Source organism: Physeter macrocephalus, chromosome 12 (genome assembly GCF_002837175.3).
Source record: "Physeter macrocephalus isolate SW-GA chromosome 12, ASM283717v5, whole genome shotgun sequence".
Taxonomy (NCBI): Eukaryota; Metazoa; Chordata; class Mammalia; order Artiodactyla; family Physeteridae; genus Physeter; species Physeter macrocephalus.
In genome coordinates, this window is record NC_041225.1 from 17940246 (window position 1) to 17946186 (window position 5941).

Genomic DNA, 5941 nt, shown 5'->3' on the forward strand with positions numbered 1-5941 from the left:
GCAACGGGAGAGGCCACAACAGTGAGAGGCCCGCATACCACAAAAAAAAAAAAAAAAAAAAAGACACCGGTGGCTCGGCCCACCTCCAGGGGTGGCAAGGGGCCCCCAAATTTGCATTTATAGTAAGTCCCCAGGTGATGCAGAGGCTGCCGGCCAGAGGCCACATTTTGAGAAGCACTGGGCTAGGCCATCACCTCCTGCCCGCAGAGGTTTATTACATCTCTAGTCAGCTACTGAAAGCCGATCACCTGTGATATGGTCCCTTGAGCCACCTCTGAGGGCATATTGGGGCCTGTGGTCTGGGTGGATGGGTGGGGGGACCTGGGGCCCTGAGGATGTGTACTCCTCCCCAGATCTCTCCCAGTTTGCCCTGGCCCACAGGGTAGGACCCCAGCGAGGACCAGGGTCCCCCTCCTCTCACCCCCGAATCTGCTAAGGAAAGGGGCTCATTCATTCAACCAACTGAGCCTGACTCACTGAATACAAGCTCCAAAGGCTCCGTGCCTGCCCTCAGAGCGTCGGGTTATCAGGGGACATAGACAAGGAATCCAGTGATTGTTATACGGTGGGACGGGCCCCCGAGCAGAGTGCTGGAGGAGGAAGGGCTGTGCTGGCCTCAGACTCCTAAAGAAGTCAGAGGGAGTCAGGGAAGGGGACCCCCGAGCATGGCATGCCTGGGGGTGGAGGTAGGTTATGTCCTGCACTCCCATGACGTTCTTTTCTTTTGGAAAAGTGATACACACACAGGGTTCCAATGCCATACCCCCCCGCAAGAAAAAATCCAGGGAAATGTCTACCTCCCCTCCTGTCTCTACCTGCTCACTTCCCACTCTTCTCCCCAAAGTCACCACTGTCTGTAGTTTCTTATAGATGATTTCCGAGTTTCTTTACGCACTAACCAGCAAACGGGAACACGGCACTTTGGACCCCTTACAGTCAGTACATGGCATTGGTGGACGGATGTAAGGTCACCGGGACCCTGTTATCTGGCTGCAGCAGGCAGCTCTAAGACACTCCCAATGATCTCAGCCTCCTGGTACTGTGTCCTCCCCACCCTGAATGTGACTGGACCTAGCGACCTCCTTCTAGTGAACAGAGTAGGGCAAAGTGATGGCGTGTCACTCGTGAGATTGGCTGATGTCCACCTGCTGGCATGCATACTCTTTGGCTCTTTGGCTGGTTTGCTTGGATGATGAAAGCTGCCACGTTGGGAGCTGCTGTATGGAGAAATCCCCATGGCCGGGAGCTCAGGGGACCTCTGGCCAGTGGCCAAGGAGGGAATGAGGCTCTCAGCCCAACCACTGGAAGGAACCGAGTCTGGCCAACAATCACGCGATGTGAGCTCGGAAATGGATCTTTCCCTAGTCAGGCTTTGAAGCGACTGCAGCCCCGGCTGACACCTTGATGGCAGCCTCTCTAGAGACCCTTGGCCGGAGGACCCAGCTAAGCCATGCTCAGATTCCTGACCTAGAGAAACCATGAGATAACAAATGCCACTAAGTTTGGGGGTAATTTGCTGGCATCGATAAGTAACTGGTATGCCCCTGGATGGTAGTAAATATTTAGTGTGTCCCTTTTCAAGGTCACTTCCAATTGCTTGAGCTAAAGCATGAACAGCCATCATTCACACTGTCTCACGGAGATACAACGCAAGCCGAACAGGTCATTAACGTGTTCTCATAGCCACGTTAAAAAAAAGTAAAAACAGGTAAAATTACAATATATTCAATATACTTAAGCCAACATAGCATTTCAAGGTGACAACATACACATTTCAAGGGCTCAGGAGCCACGTGTGGCCACTGGCTGCTGGACTGGACAACACGGGCTCAGAGCTTCTGCAGAAGGTGAGGGGTGTTGACAACTGCAGAAGGTGTCACGTCCCCGCCTCCCCGCAGCTCGCCTTTGCCTCTTGCAGGGGTCAGTCTTCTCTACGATTCCTGCCTCACAGGGTGCACTGGACAAGCCTGTGAAGGTAAAGGCCCTGGTAACTTAGGGTGTGGAGGAGCTGAGCGGGAAAAAGGGAAGGCTGTGGTCAGGACTGATTGCAAGCACACAACCTCAACGACAATTCCTGGTGGAGACAGGGATTCCAAAGGCCTGTGTCTGAGCCAGTTGAACGTGTCAACGACCCATCTCGCTCCTAATTCTGATGATGCTATCTGCTCATGGCATGGCACGCCACGATGTCTTACAAAACAGCTGTAAGGCAGAAACCGGTGCACAGCTGCAGGTGGCCCACAGAAGGGTACGCTCAGGGCCATGCGTTTAGGAGCCATGGCCTCGGAAAACACAACAGGGGCAGCCTTGCAAATACACCTTGTAAAACGCTGACCACTTGGCAAGGGAAGTCTGTCCACTTTTTGCTCTCATTTATCGCGTCCCCACTTCTGTTGGATGTAGTAAAGACACATCTCACTAAAGTTATTTGAAATATCCCAGGTTGTTTTTTTGGTTTTGTTTTTTGCTTTTTTTTTTTTTTTTTTAGTTGTGTATTTTAAAAAGTGTGCTTGTTGTTCTTTTTACTTGGAATTACAGTTGCAAGGGGAACTAGACAGGGGATCTGAGCCACCTGGAGGGAACTCTCTGTCTGGGAGAAATGGAATGCTGGGCCCAGTTTCCCTGAACATCTCAGGACTCTTTCTACCCAGAAAGCTCTAAGCACCACACACAGTTGGTGTGATTGTGAAAATATGAAGATGCTCCGTCTTTTCCATTCAGGGCACTGCAGGCCACGGTTGTAAAGTAGCTTTCTCCGGACTTGAAAATTGCTTCCTCCTAAAAGAATTATAGGGAAAGAGGGCTGGACGGACTTGATCATTTCTATCCAAAAACAAGCTGGACTCTAGAAAGAGTACTTTAATAGGGAAGGCTCGCTCCTCAAAGATGGTTTTAAAATTCCTCTCTTTGTTCGTTACAAGGACTTTTAGAGAATTAGCTTCTGAACTAATGTTCCTGGTATTAGAGAATTCCGTTTCTAAGGCGTAATGAATTCAAGTACAGGGTGTGAAAGAACATGGTCCTTTTTCGGCAGAACTGGAAGAGAGGTTGGGGGAACTTGACTGGGAAGCTTTGCACAGACTTGACCATGGGCATTTCTTTGCATGAACCTTTCCGAAGGGAACTGTGTACCTACTCCAAGGGGAATGAGAAACGAGATCTGCGGAGATTAGGCTCCGGTCTGTGATGTCAAATGCTAACGGCCAGTAAACTAGTAAAGTGGTTGCCAATTCTGTTGGCTAACTAATGCTTTGCTTATTTCATTCATAACTTTTGACAGGAAGAATGTATTGAATCTAGAAGGTTCATACATACAGCGGGCACAATACCAGTTTTTGCACGTCTGTGGCTATCGTTATTGACAAGTTGATTCCTGAGACAGCCCCTAATTAAGAGATTTAATTGAACAGATAAACTGTTAGGGTTAGGAAAGAGGACCCAGCATAATCTCCAAATAAGCAAATACACACATGGTGAGCTACGTCCATGTCATATGTTTCCTGAATACGGCCTAACATGGTGGTTTCTCAACTTTACTGCACACTGGAATAACTTGGAAACTTTGAAAAATCTTGATGCCTGGCTCCCACCCCACCCCCATATTCTGATGGAATAGATTTGGGGTGTGATCTGGGCTTCCAGAGTTCTAGAAGCTCCCTAGGTGATTCTGATTTACAGCGAAGCGTAGGAACCGCTATACAACGCAGAGTGAACTTGGACAGTCTGCAGAGCTGAATATCTTGAATAGCTCTGTTCCCTGGATCAAGTCCCGAACTCTTGAGTTTTAGTTTGTCCGCTAATAAAATGGTATGACAGTAGAGACACAAATGAGACAATAAAAGTGAAAGCACACTGGAAACTGTAAAGCCTCTGAGGCGTTTCTCAATGATGAGGTCAGCATTACCCGTGGTGTTTAAACACTGATTCGTGGGCCTCCTTCCCAGAGATGCTAATTTAATTGGTCCTAGACTGGGCACAGGCAACGGTATTTCTGACAAGCATCCCAGATGAATCTACTATTCAGCCAGGGTTGAAAACCACTGCCTGATTCCAAGTGAACTTTCGCCTTCTCATTAAAACCATCTGCAATCCACAGAATAGAATTCTCCACATCGTATCTGCTTTTGTACAGAACTAGTGCATTGTATTAAGATTGTGTATCAACTCAACAGCCTCCACCTTTCCCCCGCCTTCCATTTGAATATGAAAGCTTCCAGGGGAGGGGTGTTACTTCCTGAGTACCTAGGGTAAGGCACAAACCCATCCTTACTAATGAGTTAAGGAGATATCATTCTGTGTTTCAGAATTCTTCAGTGGTTGTTTTCAGAAATCACAGGCCGGGCTAGGGCATCTGAGATCATTTTCTGGCCTGTTCTTTAGCCTCTGGGAGGGAATACAAAAGATACCATAGGTTATCCTGCCTTCCAAGTTCTCTGGAGAAGTCCCCAAGGTTTCTTCAAGACAGTACAGCACAGTGTGCAAGGTTATCTGTGGACATCTCAGCATCATTTCTCCCTTTGGAGCACTACCCTGTTTCACAGGGGCTAGAAGACTGCGAACTACATTTCCCACATGCCTGCCTGCAGGGTTCTGAGTTAGATGTTGCCAATGAGAGGCACCCCCATAGGGTTTGGAAGGCTGAAGGGTCACAGAAGCCATCGTTGTACCGGGGCAGTGGAAGCAGGTGTGTAAGCTTCAGCAGGTGGCAGATGTGAGGTTCTGCCAGAGGCTTCCAGGCATCCTTCTGGGAATAAAACCTGTAGATGCTGAGATGTCTGTTAGCAGTCCTCTGCAATTCTGGCATTTACTGATTTCCTGAACTAATCACTGAATTCCCGTTGGCCCGCTGACCTTAGATTCCCTAGCCCTCCTGATGGACTTGGAAGGCATTCATGCCCTATGTTAAGTCCCCTCCTATTAAAACACCTAGAGTGGTTTCTCTTTTCCAGATTGAATTCTGACTGGTAGGTATAGTAATTAAGAGCCTGAGCTCTGCAGTCAGAAAGCCTGATTGATGGATTCATACCCGGCTCTGCCACATACTAGCTGTGTGTCCTGTGCAAAGAACTCAGAGTCGCTCTCTCAGTTTCCTCATCTTTAAAACAGACAAATAAGAGTGTTTCCCCCAAGGAATGTGGGAATTATATGGGGGAAAATGCATAAAACATTTTACACAGTGGCTGATACACAGGAATTACTCAATATTCAACATTAGTACTGGAATTTTACTACCCATTCCATCTTGTAACAACCACCAGGCTATAACTTAAGTCCATTTCACTTTTTCTAACAGAGAACATAAACTTAATTTATTGACCACCACCAGTGAACGAGGTACATTCTAGATGCTCGAGATAGAAGGTTGAAAAGTCTTTGCCTTCACATGGCTCACTGTTTATTGAAGGGAAAGACAGATAAGTAAGCCTAGTGAAGTGATAAAAAGTGAGAGTACAGATCCCCATCTTCTTTCCTTGTCAGAAAATCCTGGCCCCTTGTTTTCTTTCCTCATAGGTTTTATTCTCGAGTCTTTGAAACACCTGTATAGTCCTCAAATATTAGTTCCCCAATGTCCTTCCCAGGGTACAGAGTCATGTGAAGGACAAAGTCCACTCTCCAAGCTAACTCAGTACTAACTGGAGGGGGAGAAGTACCTGTTCTACCTTGGAAGTCAACAGTTCCTAAGTTTCTCTAATTAAAGCTTTCTCCACTTTAGTTCATTGAGTTGTTCCTGCCCCATTAAGTCTTTTTTTTTTCTTTCTTACACATCTTTATTGGAGTATAATTGCTTCACAATGGTGTGTTAGTTTCTGCTGTATAACATAGTGAATCAGCTATACATGTACATATATCCCCATATCCCCTCCCTCTTGAGACTCCCTCCCACCCTCCCTATCCCACCCCTCTAGGTGGTCACAAAGCACCGAGCTGATCTCCCTGTGCC

At 47.4% G+C, this 5941-nt stretch overlaps 1 protein-coding gene across 1 annotated transcript in view; it reads right to left on the bottom strand.

Annotated features, from left to right (window-relative positions):
• The window catches only part of AFF3 (ALF transcription elongation factor 3), a 586002-nt gene that overhangs the window by 134045 nt on the left and 446016 nt on the right, over positions 1–5941 (bottom strand). The window lies entirely within an intron of this gene.